General features: G+C 45.2%; 1 protein-coding gene across 2 annotated transcripts in view; it reads right to left on the reverse strand.

Moving 5' to 3' along the window:
- INPP4B (inositol polyphosphate-4-phosphatase type II B) overlaps positions 1-18,818 on the reverse strand; it is a 1,184,089-nt gene that overhangs the window by 877,593 nt on the left and 287,678 nt on the right. The gene's annotated exons all lie outside the window — the stretch shown is intronic.

Raw genomic sequence — 18,818 nt, forward strand, 5'->3', positions numbered from 1 at the left:
GCACATGGAGTACTGTGTCCAGTTTTGGGCACCGGTGCTCAGGAAGGATATAATGGAACTAGAGAGAGTACAAAGGAGGGCAACAAAATTAATAAAGGGGATGGGAGAACTACAATACCCAGATAGATTAGCGAAATTAGGACTATTTAGTCTAGAAAAAAAGACGACTGAGGGGCGATCTAATAACCATGTATAAGTATATAAGGGGACAATACAAATATCTCGCTGAGGATCTGTTTATACCAAGGAAGGTGACAGGCACAAGGGGGCATTCTTTGTGTCTGGAGGAGAGAAGGTTTTTCCACTAACATAGAAGAGGATTCTTTACTGTTAGGGCGGTGAGAATCTGGAATTGCTTGCCTGAGGAGGTGGTGATGGCGAACTCAGTCGAGGGGTTCAAGAGAGGCCTGGATGTCTTCCTGGAGCAGAACAATATTGTAACATACAATTATTAGGTTCTGTAGAAGCACGTAGATCTGGGGATTTATTATGATGGCATATAGGCTGAACTGGATGGACAAATGTCTTTTTTCGGCCTTACTAACTATGTTACTATGTTACTATGTTACATGTGAGCTGTTCTGTTGTAGGATAGGTAGTATTACATGTGAGTCATTCAATTGGAGGATAGGTAGTATTACATGTGAGCCATTCCAATGGAGGATAGGTAGTATTAGATGTGAGCCATTCCATTGGAGGATAGGTAGTATTACATGTGAGCCATTCCATTGGAGGATAGGTAGTATTACATGTGAGCCATTCCATTAGAGGATAGGTAGTATTACAAGTGAGTTACTCCATTGGAGGATAGGTAGTATTACATGTGAGCCATTCCATTGGCGGATAGGTAGTATTACATGTGAGCCATTCCATTGGCGGATAGGTAGTATTTCATGGGAGCCATTCCATTGGAGGATAGGTAGTATTAAATGTGAGCCATTCCATTGGCGGATAGGTAGTATTAAATGTGAGCCATTCCGTTGGAGGATAGGTAGTATTACAAGTGAGTTATTCCATTGGAGGATAGATAGTATTACAAGTGAGTTATTCCATTGGAGGATAAGTAGTATTACATGTGAGCCATTTCGTTGGAGGATAGGTAGTATTACATGTGAGCCATTGCGTTGGAGGATAGGTAGTATTACATGTGAGCCATTCCGTTGGAGGATAGGTAGTATTACATGTGAGCCATTCAATTAGAGGATAGGTAGTATTACATTTGAGCCATTCCATTGGAGGATAGGTAGTATTACATGTGAGCCATTCCTTTGGAAGATAGGTACTATTACATGTGAGTCATTCAATTGGAGGATAGGTAGTATTACATGTGAGCCATTCCGTTGGAGGATAGGTAGTGTTACATGTGAGCCATTCCATTAGAGGATAGGTAGAATTACATGTGAGCCATTCCATTGGAGGATAGGTAGTATTACATGTGAGCCATTCCGTTGGAGGATAGGTAGTATTACATGTGAGCCACTCAATTGGAGGATACGTAGTATTACAAGTGAGTTATTCCATTGGAGGATAGGTAGTACTACATGTGAGACATTCCAATGGAGGATAGGTAGTATTACATGTGAGCCATCACGTTGCAGGATAGGTAGTAATACAAGTGAGTTATTCTATTGGAGGATAAGTGTTGTGAATTCTGTGGCCAAGCTCCCTCCTGTGGTCGTGAGTGGTACTGCGGCTGGTTCTGTCTATAAGCTTCCTTTGGTGGATGAGAGTGGTACTGCGGCTTCTGAGTTTCCTTCCTCAGGTGATGAGGTTAAGTCGTTAGGTGCTGCTCTATTTAACTCCACCTGGTGCTTTGATCCTGGCCTCCAGTCAATGTTCTAGTATTGGTCTTGCTTCCTCCTGGATCGTTCCTGTGGCCTCTCTATCCTGCATAAGCTAAGTTCTGCTTGTGTTATTTTTGTTTGCTATATTTTCTGTCCAGCTTGCTATATTGGTTTTTCTTGCTTGCTGGAAGCTCTGAGACGCAGAGGGAGCACCTCCGTACCGTTAGTCGGTGCGGAGGGTCTTTTTGCCCCTCTGCGTGGTTGTTTGTAGGTTTGTGTGTTGACCGCAAAGCTATCTTTTCTATCCTCGGTCTATTCAGTAAGTCGGGCCTCACTTTGCTAAATCTATTTCATCTCTGTGTTTGTATTTCATCTTTACTCAGAGTCATTATATGTGGGGGGCTGCCTTTTCCTTTGGGGAATTTCTCTGAGGCAAGGTAGGCTTATTTTTCTATCTTCAGGGCTAGTTAGTTTCTCAGGCTGTGCCGAGTTGCATAGGGAGCGTTAGGCGCAATCCACGGCTACCTCTAGTGTGGTGTGTTAGGATTAGGGATTGCGGTCAGCAGAGTTTCCACGTCTCAGAGCTCGTCCTATGTTTTTGGTAAATGTCAGGTCATCTTGTGTGCTCTGAACTTCAAGGTCCATTGTGGTTCTGAATTACCTGTTCATAACAGGTAAGGTAGTATTAGATGTGAGCCATTCCATTGGAGGATAGGTGGTATTACATGGGAATCATTCCATTGGAGGATGAATAGTATGTGAGCCATTCCATTAGAGGATAGGTATTATTACATGTGAGCCATTCCGATGAACAGTCATCCTTGCAGAACAGAGTGACTCTCAATTTTGGCTTATTCGACCTTTTCTGATGTAGTGGGGAATATCGACAGGAGTAGTTTTGTTAGACAACCATTTTAATTGTGTGTATTTACTTTTCTACATATAGGTTATACATGTTCATTGATTGAATATAGAATTTTGGGTTTCTGGGAAATATTTGTTTTAAAATAGCTATTTACTTTATACAAATGTTAAATTGGTTCATGCCTTTCAGAAAAATTTCTGTTATAAGCTGGGGTTCTTATAAAAAAAAACAACAACAATCTATTACTTACCCACATTGAGCCCGGCATTAGTGCTCCCTTGCTGATATGGTGAAGTCATATCACCAGCACTGCAGTCAAATCAGTAAGCTCAGCGGCTTTGCATGTGTCCATAGCACAAGCCACTAAGTCCACCAATTAGCTGCAGCAGTGTCAATTGGACATCAGTATTGCAGACAAACAACAAAGAATGAGGCAGCTGTGAAAAGCAGGTGCCAGACCTGGGGATGAATGGTCAGTTGGTTTTCTTATTAACTACTGCATTTTATGGCAGAAAGTTATCTGAAATGGTAACCGAACTTTAATTCAAAGTTTGCCATGAAGGTACATAGCATACATGGATTCCTGAAGCTCCCAACAATCAGCTAAAAAAAAAAAAAATCAAAGGAAATTTTTTAACTTCCCCTTTAGCACCTTCAGAAAGAAAAATAAGCATTTTGCAGATTATTCTGAAGGCAACAGAACGGCCATGTAAAGCATGGACATGCTTTTTCTTCTAGATTGATAACTGATGTTTGTGGACTGCTCCACCATTCTGGATAAAAGATAAGAGTCCTCAAATGGAAAGCCTATGTATTGGCTTAGCAATCTCTTTACAAAAAGTCTTTGAAAAGGCAAGATTATATTTTTCTGGCACAATCAGGATTATTAATTATCATATTTTTTAGACTAGAAGATGAGCATTTTTGCTTAAAAAATTTGGGGAGAAATGGGGGGGTCTTATAGTCTGAATGTGGCTTACCGGGGGGGGGAGGTTTGGCGGTGTTGGAGCAGGATCACAGGAGGCAGGGTCCCTCCCTCAGGAAGCCGTTGCGGCAGAAGAAATGCGATGCTGCAGGTTTGGTGTTAGTGGTTAGGCAGAATGAAGTGCATCGCTTTCCCGGCTGCCATATTCCTAAAGCCACGGGTCACTGAAGGCGGCGCCTGCACAGATTAGGAAGCCTATGACTTCAGGAAGATGGCTGCCATACCCGATGCTTGTGCAGACTGAGATCTGAACCGGGCAGACATCCCAGTCTGTGCAGTTGCAGCCACCAGCAGTTCACTGCTTTGTGAAAATGTATGCCGGAAAAGCAATGCACTCCGCTCTGCCTTACCGTTGACACTGGGCCCGCGGTATTGTATCGCTGGGCACCCAGTTCTCCCACCCAGGGCCCACAGCATTGCCCCACCTCTGAACCATGTTTCCTGTGACTCTGCTCCACTGCTGCCATCCCCCCAGGTAAAATACCTTAATCTCTGCCTATAAGATGGACCCCATCTTATAAAATATATTTTTTTCCTATATTCCTTCCCAAATTTTGGGGTGCATTTTATGGTTTGGTGCAACTTATTGTCTGAAAAATACGGTACTAGAGATTAGAGTTGAGCGACCTTGACCTTTTTAGAGTCGAGCCGGGTTTCGCGAAACCCGACTATCTCAAAAGTCGGGTCGAGTGAAATCGGCCGATTATGACGTAAAGTCGGGATCGACCGAAACACGAAACCCAATGCAAGTCAATGGGGCAGCATAGTCGGCAGTGAGTGGGGGCCAGGAAAACACCTAGAGTGCCCATTTTAATGTCAAAACCATCCATTCTTCTTAATGAAGCTTGTCAAGCGTAATTTACCTTATAATAATTGGAAGGCATTTGAAATTGGGGGTCATTTGGCTAAAGTTGTGGTGGGTAGGGCTGGTTCAAGTAATTAGTGGGCCCAGGAAATCTGGACCACGTCACGGCAGTGGAGCAGGGAGAGGTAAGTATTTCAACTTTGCAAGTGCTGTGAACCTGAGCAAGCAGGGCGGGCCTACTCGTTGGCATTGGCACTGGCACAGGGCTCCTCAAAGTACAGCGGTGTGTTTGCACGGCGGGGGCGCCTCCCACCGGCAGCAACACTTTTCCGTACTATGAGAGGCCCTGTGCCAGTGACGTCGCCAACTAGTATTCCTCCCCCCACCTGATGAAGGAACCTGCACTTTCATCTGCACCTTCCTCTTTGTCCCCGTGTAAGGTGGTATGGTATGCGCGAAGAGCAACCTGACTTTCAGCAGGGTCACAATGTTGTTGTGTAGCGTGCACGGGGAATGTTGCGTTATGGGTCAATGTACCAGCAGACTCATCTATCACTGGCTGGGCAATGGGCAGGATGAGGAGGAAACACAGATATATGCCCAAAGAATAAAGTTGGCTAAATGCAGTTCAAAATTGGTAACACAGGAATAACCAGGGGGCATTGCAGTGGAGGCCAACTGGAATGAGAGGCTGACACAGAGAGTAGGCCCAAATCAGTAAGTAGTCGAAATGCAGTTCAAAATTGGCAACCATAGTAAACAGGCGGCACAGCTTTGTTCAGTGGAGGAGAACAGCAAGGAGTGGCAGACACCGATAGTAGGCCCCAACCCAACTAGTAGGCCAAATGCAGTCTAACATTAACAACTACTTAACGAGGGCCTGAAAACGGAATTTCAGGACAGGAAACCAGGAGAACAGCAAGGAGCGGCAGACACTGTTAGTAGGCCCCAAACCAACTAGTACGCCAAATGCAGTTGTTCCATTTAACGAGAGCCTGAAGATAGAAGCTCAGGAAAGGCAACCTGGAGAACACCTTGGAGTGGAACACACCATCTCTTTCCACCCCATACCCATTTTGTAGGCCTAATGCAGTGTAGTTTTCTACAACTACTAAACGAGAGTCGGAAGATCGAAGCAATGGCGAGGAAACCTGGAGAACACCTTGGAGTGTAACACACCATCTCTCTCCACCCCATAGCCAATTTGGAGGCCTAATGCAGTGTAGTTTCCAATAACTACTAAATGAGAGCATTAAGATCGAAGCTCTGGAAAGGCAACCTGGAGAACACCTTGGAGTGTAACACACCATCTCTCTCCACCCGATACCCATTTTGTAGGCCTAATGCAGTGTAGTTTTCTACAACTACTGAACGAGAGTGGGAAGACCGAAGCAATGGCAAGGAAACCTGGGGAACACCTTGGAGTGTAACACACCATCTCTCTCCACCCGATACCCATTTTGTAGGCCTAATGCAGTGTAGTTTTCTACAACTACTAAACGAGAGTCTGAAGACCGAAGCAATGGCAAGGAAACCTGGGGAACACCTTGGAGTGTAACACACCATCTCTCTCCACCCGATACCCATTTTGTAGGCCTAATGCAGTGTAGTTTTCTACAACTACTAAACGAGAGTCGGAAGACCGAAGCAATGGCAAGGAAACCTGGGGAACACCTTGGAGTGTAACACACCATCTCTCTCCACCCGATACCCATTTTGTAGGCCTAATGCAGTGTAGCTTTCTATAACTACTAAACGAGAGTCGGAAGACCGAAGTAATGGCAAGGAAACCTGGGGAACACCTTGGAGTGTAACACACCATCTCTCTCCACCCGATACCCATTTTGTAGGCCTAATGCAGTGTAGTTTTCTACAACTACTAAACGAGAGTCGGAAGACCGAAGCAATGGCAAGGAAACCTGGGGAACACCTTGGAGTGTAACACACCATCTCTCTCCACCCCATACCCAATTTGTAGGCCTAATGCAGCCTACTTTCCGACAACTACTAAACGAGAGCATGAAGATCGAAGCTCAGGAAAGGCAACCTGGGGAACACCTTGGAGTGTAACACACCCTCTCTCTACACCACGGAAGGGCTGATTCTTAGGAAGGAAGGCTGTCGGAAAGAAGCAGGGCGCGTCCGAGGGTGATTATATTCTTATTAGGCATATACTCACCCTCGGACGCGCCCTGCTTCTTTATTTGTAATGAATGTTTATTTGCAATGTGGTTTTGACTTACTCTATTTTTTTGGTAAATAATGATTTTATTATTTTCATTGTTTTGCATCTTCTTGGCAATAATATAAAGAAGACGCGACAGGACAACACTCGGTGGATGCCATATCTGTGTTTTAAATTGAAAAAAACTTTCAGTTAACTACTTGCAGGAGAAAGTTATTGTAGCTGGTGGCCATTTTTAGTACTGTACCAGATTTTTGTTGTATGTGTTTGTTTTTAATGTTAAAATGTCTGCATTTGATATCTCTCCAGTATTTTCTTTTTTATAAGCAAAATACTTATTTTTATATTTTCTGATGTTGGTTCAAGGGGTACACGGGCAGCAGTAGACAGGTCAGTGGAGGCCTAGTGGAAGGAGGGACCGCAGACAGGCTTCGAAGGCCTAACATAATAAATTGGGCTGGCTGTAGGCAATTTAAAATTGGTTCCAGGGGAACACGGGCAGCAGTGGCCTGGTCAGTGTAGTAGTAGTGGAAAGAACGGGCCGCAGACAGGCTTCGAAGGCCTAACATAACAAAAATTGGGCTGTAGGCAATTTAAAATTGGTTCCAGGGGAACACGGGCAGCAGTAGACAGGTCAGTGGAGGCCTAGTGGAAGGAGGGACCGCAGACAGGCTTCGAAGGCCTAACATAAGAAAAATGTCAATACAATGGTATTGACAGTGCCAGGCATTGAAGGATGTCAGCGCATAGACTAAACATTGGTGGAGCTGTGAGAGAAAATTTTGCAAGTGGTAGAGCACTGTTTGAGCTGGGGGGGGGACTGTCTTGTGGCCGGCGGTACAGGCCCAGGGCCCCTCATATTACAACGGTGTGTCTGACATTGGGTGCGCACCACCACCGCCAGACACTTTATTGTACTATGAGGGACCTAGTGGCAGTGCCGTCGACCAAAAGCGGGCACACCCACCTCCTCAGACAAACAGTACTCTCACGGGTGCTGGCGCCAAGTGGCGATACCACGGCCCCGTGTGGGGACTTTGGCCATTTAGGGAGGTGTTAACATGTCGGATGCTGGACAATCAGGTGCTGCAAATTACGAGATTGGAAAAGTCGTTCAGAATAGTCCACAGGCAAGACCTTTACATAGGAAAGCTAGGTGTCAGCCGGGCAAGGTGGGGCAAAAGATTTCGAAATCCAGTTGTGGTTCATTTTAATGAAGGTTAGATCATCTACATTTTGGGTAGCCAGACGAGTCCTTTTTTCTGTTAGTATTGAACCTGCAGCACTGAATACTCTTTCTGATAGGACACTAGCTGCCGGGCAAGCAAGCTCCTGCAATGCATATTCTGCCAATTCTGGCCAGGTGTCTAATTTTGATGCCCAGTAATCAAATGGGAATGACGGTTGAGGGAGAACGTCGATAAGGGATGAAAAATAGTTAGTAACCATACTGGACAAATGTTGTCTCCTGTCACTTTGAATTGATGCTGCAGTACCTGTCCTGTCTGCGGTCATAGCAAAATCACTCCACAACCTGGTCAGAAAACCCCTCTGGCCAACGCCACTTCTGATTTCTGCCCCTCTAACACCTCTGGTCTGCTGGCCCCTGCAGCTCGTGTTAGAACGATCACGGGCGCTGTGTGCAGGGAATGCCAGAAGCAAATGGTCAACAAGAGTTGATTGTTTGGTTGCTAATATTAGTTCCAAGTTCTCATGTGGCATTATATTTTGCAATTTGCCTTTATAGCGAGGATCAAGGAGGCAGGCCAACCAGTAATCGTCATCGTCCATCATTTTTGTTATGCGTGTGTCCCTTTTGAGGATACGTAAGGCATAATCCGCCATGTGGCCCAAAGTTCCAGTTCTCAAATCTGTGGTTGTGCTTGGTTGAGGGGCAGTTTCAGGCAAATCCACGTCACTTGTGTCCCTCCAAAAACCAGAACCCGGCCTTGCCGCGCCAACAATTTCCACTGGCCCCGGAAAAGCTTCCTCATTAAAAATATAATCATCCCCATCATCCTCCTCGTCCTCCTCCTCCTGTTCGCCCGCTACCTCGTCCTGTACACTGCCCTGGCCAGACAATGGCTGACTGTCATCAAGGCTTTCCTCTTCCTCAGCTGCAGACGCCTGATCCTTTATGTGCGTCAAACTTTGCATCAGCAGACGCATTAGGGGGATGCTCATGCTTATTATGGCGTTGTCTGCACTAACCAGCCGTGTGCATTCCTCAAAACACTGAAGGACTTGACACATGTCTTGTATCTTCAACCACTGCACACCTGACAACTCCATGTCTGCCATCCTACTGCCTGCCCGTGTATGTGTATCCTCCCACAAAAATATAACAGCCCGCCTCTGTTCACACAGTCTCTGAAGCATGTGCAGTGTTGAGTTCCACCTTGTTGCAACGTCTATGATTAGGCGATGCTGGGGAAGGTTCAAAGAACGCTGATAGGTCTGCATACGGCTGGAGTGTACGGGCGAACGGCGGATATGTGAGCAAAGTCCACGCACTTTGAGGAGCAGGTCGGATAACCCCGGATAACTTTTCAGGAAGCACTGCACCACCAGGTTTAAGGTGTGAGCCAGGCAAGGAATGTGTTTCAGTTGGGAAAGGGAGATGGCAGCCATGAAATTCCTTCCGTTATCACTCACTACCTTGCCTGCCTCAAGATCTACAGTGCCCAGCCACGACTGCGTTTCTTTCTGCAAGAACTCGGACAGAACTTCAGCGGTGTGTCTGTTGTCGCCCAAACACTTCATAGCCAATACAGCCTGCTGACGTTTGCCAGTAGCTGCCCCATAATGGGAGACCTGGTGTGCAACAGTGGCAGCTGCGGATGGAGTGGTTGTGCGACTGCGGTCTGTGGACGAGGTCTCGCTTCTGCAGGAGGACGAGGAGGAGGAGGAGGGGGTGCGAACGGCTACAGCCAACTGTTTCCTAGACCGTGGGCTAGGCAGAACTGTCCCAAACTTGCTGTCCCCTGTGGACCCTGCATCCACCACATTTACCCAGTGTGCCGTGATGGACACGTAACGTCCCTGGCCATGACTACTGGTCCATGCATCTGTTGTCAGGTGCACCTTTGTGCTCACAGATTGCCTGAGTGCATGGACGATGCGCTCTTTAACATGCTGGTGGAGGGCTGGGATGGCTTTTCTGGAAAAAAAATGTCGACTGGGTAGCTCGTAGCGTGGTACAGCGTAGTCCATCAGGGCTTTGAAAGCTTCGCTTTCAACTAACCGGTAGGGCATCATCTCTAACAAGATTAGTCTAGCTATGTGGGCGTTCAAACCCTGTGTACGCGGATGCGAGGCTAAGTACTTCCTTTTTCTAACCATAGTCTCATGTAGGGTGAGCTGGACTGGAGAGCTGGAGATCGTGGAACTAGCGGGGGTGCCGGTGGACATGGCAGACTGAGAGACGGTGGGAGATGGTATTGTTGCCGCCGGTGCCCTAGATGCAGTGTTTCCTACTACGAAACTGGTGATTCCCTGACCCTGACTGCTTTGGCCTGGCAAAGAAACCTGCACAGATACTGCAGGTGGTGCAGAAAATGGTGGCCCTACACTGCCGGAAGGGATGTTGCGTTGATGACTAGCTTCATTGGCCGAGGGTGCTACAACCTTAAGGGACGTTTGGTAGTTAGTCCAAGCTTGCAAATGCATGGTGGTTAAATGTCTATGCATGCAACTTGTATTGAGACTTTTCAGATTCTGCCCTCTGCTTAAGGTAGTTGAACATTTTTGACAGATGACTTTGCGCTGATCAATTGGATGTTGTTTAAAAAAATGCCAGACTGCACTCTTTCTAGCATCGGATACCTTTTCAGGCATTGCAGACTGAGCTTTAACCGGATGGCCACGCTGTCCTCCAACAGGTTTTGACTTTGCCACGCGTTTTGGGCAAGATACGGGCCCGGCAGATGGAACCTGTTGCGATGTTGATGCCTGCTGCGGCCCCTCCTCCTCTGCTTCAGAACTGCTGCCGCCTGCACCCTGTTCCCCCAATGGCTGCCAATCGGGGTCAAGAACTGAGTCATCTATTACCTCTTCTTGTAGCTCGTGTGCAACTTCGTCTGTGTCACCGTGTCGGTCGGTGGTATAGCGTTCGTGATGGGGCAACATAGTCTCATCAGGGTCTGATTCTTGATCAGCACCCTGCGAGGGCAATGTTGTGGTCTGAGTCAAAGGACCAGCATAGTAGTCTGGCTGTGGCTGTGCATCAGTGCACTCCATGTCAGATTCAACTTGTAATGGGCATGGACTGTTAACTGCTTCACTTTCTAAGCCAGGGACGGTATGTGTAAAGAGCTCCATGGAGTAACCCGTTGTGTCGCCTGCTGCATTCTTCTCTGTTGTTGTTTTTGCTGAAGAGGACAAGGAAGTGACTTGTCCCTGACCGTGAACATCCACTAACGACGCGCTGCTTTTACTTTTACCAGTTTCACGAGAGGAGGCAAAAGAGCTAGAGGCTGAGTCAGCAAGATAAGCCAAAACTTGCTCTTGCTGCTCCGGCTTTAAAAGCGGTTTTCCTACTCCCAGAAAAGGGAGCGTTCGAGGCCTTGTGTAGCCAGACGAAGAACCTGGCTCCACAGCTCCAGACTTAGGTGCAATATTTTTTTCCCATGACCACCTGATGCTCCACCACTACCACTACCCTCATTACCAGCTGACAATGAACGCCCCCGGCCACGACCTCTTCCACCAGACTTCCTCATTGTTTTAAAAATGTTACCAAACTAACGGTATTTGTTGCTGTCACACAACTTACACGGTGAGCTATAACTTCAGTATGATTTAGCTACCCCTTTACAGGTGGGTGAGACCACAACGAAAATCAGGCACAATGTTACACACTCTGTTGTTGGTGGCAACAAATGAGAGAGATGCCACACACGCAGGACTGTCACTGAAGCGCAAATGTAAATATTAATCTCCCACTGATTTGTTTTTGTTTTTTTTAAAAGGGAGACTTTAGAAAAAAAAAATAATAAAAAAAAATGATTTTTTAAGGAAGAATTTATAAACCAAATAAAATGAAATGATTGTTTCAGGGAGAATTTAGAAAACAAATAAAAAAAAAAATAGGCTTTCTATGGCCCACTGAGTGAGAGAGGACACACACAGGAGTCAGGAGTGGCACACAAGCCCAGAGGCCAATATTTATCTCCCACTGATTGATTTAGTGATTTTTTCAGGTAGATTTTGGAACCCAAATCAAGCAAAAAAATTAATAGGCTTTCTATGGCCCACAATTGGAGAGAGAGAGATGGCACACCCAGGAGTCAAGACTGGCACACAAGCAAAAAGGGCAATATTAATCTCCCACTGATTTGATTTTTTTTTTTTTTTCAGGGAGACTTTAGAAAAAAAAATACAAAAAAAATGATTTTTTCAGGAATAATTTAGAAACCAAATAAAATAAAATGATTTTTTCAGGGAGAATTTAGAAAACAAATAATACAAAAAATAGGCTTTCTAGGGCCCACTGAGTGAGAGATGACGCACACAGGAGTCAGGAGTGGCACACAAGCCCAGAGGCCAATATTTATCTCCCACTGATTGATTTAGTGATTTTTTCAGGTAGATTTTGGAACCCAAATCAAGCAAAAAAATAAATAGGCTTTCTATGGCCCACAATTGGAGAGAGAGAGAGAGATGGCACACCCAGGAGTCAAGACTGGCACACAAGCAGAAAGGGCAATATTAATCTCCCACTGATTTGATTTTTTTTTTTTTTTTCAGGGAGACTTTAGAAAAAAAAAATACAAAAAAAATGATTTTTTCAGGAATAATTTAGAAACCAAATAAAATAAAATGATTGTTTCAGGGAGAATTTAGAAAACAAATAAAAAAAATAGGCTTTGTAGGGCCCACTGAGTGAGAGAGGATGAACACAGGAGTCAGGAGTGGCACACAAGCCCAGAGGCCAATATTTATCTCCCACTGATTGATTTATTGATTTTTTTCAGGTAGAATTTAGAACCCAAATCAACCAAAAAAATAAATAGGCTTTCTATGGCCCACTATTTGTGAGAGAGATGGCACGCTCAGGACTGGCACACAAGCCCAGAGGCCAATATTAATCTCCCACTTTTTTTTTTTTCCAGGGAAAATTTATAAACCCAATAAAAAAAATAATAAATAGGCTTTCTATGGCCCACTATCTGAGAGAGAGAGATGGCACGCTTAGGACTGGCACACAAGCCCAAAGGCCAATATTAATCTCCCACTGATTGATTTATTGATTTTTGCAGGTAGAATTTAGAACCCAAATCAACCAAAAAAATAAATAGGCTTTCTATGGCCCACTATTTGTGAGAGAGATGGCACGCTCAGGACTGGCACACAAGCCCAGAGGCCAATATTAATCTCCCACTTTTTTTTTTTTCCAGGGAAAATTTATAAACCCAATAAAAAAAATAATAAATAGGCTTTCTATGGCCCACTATCTGAGAGAGAGAGATGGCACGCTTAGGACTGGCACACAAGCCCAAAGGCCAATATTAATCTCCCGCTGATTGATTTATTGATTTTTTCAGGTAGAATTAAGAACCCAAATCAAGCAAAAAAATTAATAGGCTTTCTATGGCCCACTGAGTGAGTGATGATGCACACAGGAGTCAGGAGTGGCACACAAGCCCTGAGGCCAATATTTTTCTCCCACTGATTGATGTTGTGATTTTTTCAGGAATAATTTAGAAACCAAATAAAATAAAATGATTGTTTCAGGGAGAATTTAGAAAACAAATAAAAAAAAATAGGCTTTGTAGGGCCCACTGAGTGAGAGAGGATGAACACAGGAGTCAGGAGTGGCACACAAGCCCAGAGGCCAATATTTATCTCCCACTGATTGATTTATTGATTTTTTTCAGGTAGAATTTAGAACCCAAATCAACCAAAAAAATAAATAGGCTTTCTATGGCCCACTATTTGTGAGAGAGATGGCACGCTCAGGACTGGCACACAAGCCCAGAGGCCAATATTAATCTCCCACTTTTTTTTTTTTCCAGGGAAAATTTATAAACCCAATAAAAAAAATAATAAATAGGCTTTCTATGGCCCACTATCTGAGAGAGAGAGATGGCACGCTTAGGACTGGCACACAAGCCCAAAGGCCAATATTAATCTCCCACGGATTGATTTATTGATTTTTGCAGGTAGAATTTAGAACCCAAATCAACCAAAAAAATAAATAGGCTTTCTATGGCCCACTATTTGTGAGAGAGATGGCACGCTCAGGACTGGCACACAAGCCCAGAGGCCAATATTAATCTCCCACTTTTTTTTTTTTTCCAGGGAAAATTTATAAACCCAATAAAAAAAATAATAAATAGGCTTTCTATGGCCCACTATCTGAGAGAGAGAGATGGCACGCTTAGGACTGGCACACAAGCCCAAAGGCCAATATTAATCTCCCACTGATTGATTTATTGATTTTTGCAGGTAGAATTAAGAACCCAAATCAAGCAAAAAAATTAATAGGCTTTCTATGGCCCACTGAGTGAGTGATGATGCACACAGGAGTCAGGAGTGGCACACAAGCCCTGAGGCCAATATTTTTCTCCCACTGATTGATGTTGTGATTTTTTCAGGAATAATTTAGAAACCAAATAAAATAAAATGATTGTTTCAGGGAGAATTTAGAAAACAAATTAAAAAAAATAGGCTTTGTAGGGCCCACTGAGTGAGAGAGGATGAACACAGGAGTCAGGAGTGCCACACAAGCCCAGAGGCCAATATTTATCTCCCACTGATTGATTTATTGATTTTTTTCAGGTAGAATTTAGAACCCAAATCAACCAAAAAAATAAATAGGCTTTCTATGGCCCACTATTTGTGAGAGAGATGGCACGCTCAGGACTGGCACACAAGCCCAGAGGCCAATATTAATCTCCCACTTTTTTTTTTTTCCAGGGAAAATTTATAAACCCAATAAAAAAAATAATAAATAGGCTTTCTATGGCCCACTATCTGAGAGAGAGAGATGGCACGCTTAGGACTGGCACACAAGCCCAAAGGCCAATATTAATCTCCCACTGATTGATTTATTGATTTTTGCAGGTAGAATTTAGAACCCAAATCAACCAAAAAAATAAATAGGCTTTCTATGGCCCACTATTTGTGAGAGAGATGGCACGCTCAGGACTGGCACACAAGCCCAGAGGCCAATATTAATCTCCCACTTTTTTTTTTTTCCAGGGAAAATTTATAAACCCAATAAAAAAAATAATAAATAGGCTTTCTATGGCCCACTATCTGAGAGAGAGAGATGGCACGCTTAGGACTGGCACACAAGCCCAAAGGCCAATATTAATCTCCCACTGATTGATTTATTGATTTTTTCAGGTAGAATTAAGAACCCAAATCAAGCAAAAAAATTAATAGGCTTTCTATGGCCCACTGAGTGAGTGATGATGCACACAGGAGTCAGGAGTGGCACACAAGCCCTGAGGCCAATATTTTTCTCCCACTGATTGATGTTGTGATTTTTTCAGGTAGATTTTGGAACCCAAATCAAGCAAGAAAATAAATAGGCTTTCTATGGCCCACTGAGTGAGAGATGGCACACACAGGAGTAAGGAGTGGCACACAAGCCCTGAGGCCAATATTTTTCTCCCACTGATTGATGTAGTGATTTTTTCAGGTAGATTTTAGAACCCAAATCAAGCAAAAAAATAAATAGGCTTTCTATGGCCCACTGAGTGAGAGATGACACAGACAGGGATGGCACTCTAGCAAAAATGCCAATCTTAATCTCCCACAAAAAAAAAAAAAAAAGGAACTGTCCTTCAATTACTATCTCCCTGCAGTAATCTCAGCCAGGTATGGCAGGCAGCAATAAGGAGTGGACTGATGCACAAATTAAATAAAAAGTGTGGACAAACAAACAAGATAGCTGTGCAGAAAGGAAGGAACAAGAGGATTTGTGCTTTGAAAAAAGCAGTTGGTTTGCACAGCGGCGTACACACAGCAATGCAGCTATCAGGGAGCCTTCTAGGGCAGCCCAATGAGCTACAGCGCTGAGGAAAAAAAAAAAAATGTAGCTTCCACTGTCCCTGCACACCGAAGGTGGTGTTGGGCAGTGGAAATCGCTACAGCACAAGCGGTTTGGTGGTTAATGGACCCTGCCTAACGCTATCCCTGCTTCTGACGAAGCGGCAGCAACCTCTCCCTAAGCTCAGATCAGCAGCAGTAACATGGCGGTCGGCGGGAACGCCCCTTTATAGCCCCTGTGACGCCGCAGACAGCAAGCCAATCACTGCAATGCCCTTCTCTAAGATGGTGGGGACCAGGACCTATGTCATCACGCTGCCCACACTCTGCGTTTACCTTCATTGGCTGAGAAATGGCGCTTTTCGCGTCATTGAAACGCGACTTTGGCGCGAAAGTCTCGTACCGCATGGCCGACCCCGCACAGGGGTCGGATCGGGTTTCATGAAACCCGACTTTGCCAATAGTCGGCGACTTTTGAAAATGAACGACCCGTTTCGCTCAACCCTACTAGCGATAGCTAAAAATAGCAACTGTTTGTAAAGCCTAAGTGGGAAAAATGTTTTTGAACAAGTGTAATTAATAGTAAGGATACTTTGCTGCCTCACTTAGATTATTCCAACCATCGTGATATAATAAACTCTTTTTTGGTATGTAAAATATATCAAGTCATTTTATATGTAACAATGCTCCTAAAAGTCTCTTAAGGAAGGTGGGGAATGTTACCCCAATACTTCACCACTTACAGAGGGCATGTCACTTCCTCCAGCTATGTACACATTAGTAAATACTTGTATTCTCCATACAATAACATTTTTGGAGCCTCTTTTTTTTTTACAAAAAGCTCCATTCCTCTAAAGGTACCGTAACACATAACGATATCATTAACGATATCGTTGCTTTTTGTGACGTAGCAACGATATCGTTAAGGAAATCGTTATGAGTGACAGCGACCAACGATCAGGCCCCAGCTGGGAGATCGTTGGTCGCTGAGGAAAGTCCAGAACTTTATTTCGTCGCTGGATCTCCCGTTGACATCGCTGGATCGGCGTGTGATGCCGATCCAGCGATGTCTTCACTGGTAACCAGGGTAAACATCGGGTTACTAAGCGCAGGGCCGCGCTTAGTAACCCGATGTTTACCCTGGTTACCAGCGTAAATGTTAAAAAAACAAACACTACATACTTACCTTCAGCTGTCTGTCCCCGGCGCTGTGCTTCTCTGCACTCCTCCTGCATCCTGTGTCAGCGCCGGCCAGCCGGAAAGCACAGCGGTGACGTCACCGCTCTGCTTTCTGGCTGACCGGCGCTGACAGTGCAGAGGAAAGCAGAGCGCCGGAGGACAGACAGCTGACGGTAAGTATGTAGTGTTTGTTTTTTTAACGTTTACGCTGGTAACCATGGTAAACATCGGGTTACTAAGCGCGGCCCTGCGCTTAGTAACCCGATGTTTACCCTGGTTACCGGGGACCTCGGGATCGTTGGTCGCTGGAGAGCTGTCTGTGTGACAGCTCTCCAGCGACCAAACAGCGACGCTGCAGCGATCGACATTGTTGTCGGTATCGCTGCAGCGTTGCTTAGTGTGACGGTACCCTAAGTCTGCTTGGATTATTTTTTCTTACGAATTGATAACAGGGTGCTACAATTCTGATTGGTAAAGAGGTGTGCCCACAGACAGACTGACACTTGCAGCACTGATTGGATAGTATGTCCATTGTTTAGGGGGGTAGGGATGTCACTACAACTGATAGTTTCTTGTATAGATAAAGGAACAGAAGAATGCAGATCTCATTCGGGATGAAATTATTTACTAACTGTTAAGGGAAGTGTCTCAACATATCTATATATACTGTACGTTTATGCTCCCGCTGGTGTGCAAAATGTAGGTGGAGAGCAAAGAATCATTGATTGAGATCCATATCTGCTAGTGGGGGGAGATATGACCTGAATAAAGGTAATGCCTAGTCAGGCATATCAGAAGCAGACGGACAATAGTTCTGTTAAGGAAGTGTCAACAGAAATGGGACAGCTGGTAAAAACAATTGTTCCATTATGTCCTAGCAGATAAGGTTACAAAAGTACATAATAACTCTCAGGGTGCCGTCACACAGTGCAATTTTGATCGCTACGACGGCACGATTTGTGACGTTGCATCGTCGCTTAATTATCGTTTCAAACATCGTAGACTGCGGTCACACTACACGATGCACGACGCTGAAGCGATAAATTCATGACGTATTTGCGATGTAGAAGTCGTATGGGACAGTCGTACGGTCGTGTCACACACGACGATTCAGAGCAAATTTTGCATAATTTGTGCGTGACGTTGTTCACTGGGGGCGTGTTGTGCTACTAGCTAGTGTGCTGATAGGCCAAAGGTTCTGTGCACACAATTGGTTGGAAAATTTGTCACCTGAGCGCTATTGTTCCCAATGCCACCTCACTGCTTTCAAAATTTCCTTTCTTCACTTCGTACTTGGACACTTGGTGGACCTGGACATTGGAATTTTGTACTTCGCTGAATATACCACGCTTTGCACCGCTGCTTCGAGGTATGTAAACCGCTTGGGCGTGGTGGATGGAACGCTGTATGGACGGCATGAGTGCTTCGTTCCACCGCTGAAGCGAAGCGGATGGTACACTGTTGTGACTGGAGGGCTACAATGTGGCAGATGGTACGCTGTTGTGACTGGTCGTGACTGGTGGGCTACAGCGTGGTAGATGGGACGCAGTTTGGTCGGCATGACCGCTTCGTTCCGCCGCTGAAGCGATGCGGATGGTACGCTGTTGTGACTGGTTATGACCGGTTGTGTCTGGTGAGCTAGAGCGTGGCAGATGGTACAATGTATGGTCACCATGAGCGCTTTGTGTGGCTGCTGTGGGGAAGCGGGCGGTAGTGGCCTATGGCGCGGCAGATGGAAGTAGCGATGCGGATGGTACGCTGTTGTGACTGGTTGTGACTGGTCGTGACTGGTGGGCTACAGCGTGGTAGATGGGACGCAGTTTGGTCGGCATGACCGCTTCGTTCCGCCGCTGAAGCGATGCGGATGGTACGCTGTTGTGACTGGTTATGACCGGTTGTGTCTGGTGAGCTAGAGCGTGGCAGATGGTACAATGTATGGTCACCATGAGCGCTTTGTGTGGCTGCTGTGGGGAAGCGGGCGGTAGTGGCCTATGGCACGGCAGATGGAAGTAGCG

Source organism: Ranitomeya imitator, chromosome 1 (assembly GCF_032444005.1).
Source record: "Ranitomeya imitator isolate aRanImi1 chromosome 1, aRanImi1.pri, whole genome shotgun sequence".
NCBI lineage: Eukaryota > Metazoa > Chordata > Amphibia > Anura > Dendrobatidae > Ranitomeya > Ranitomeya imitator.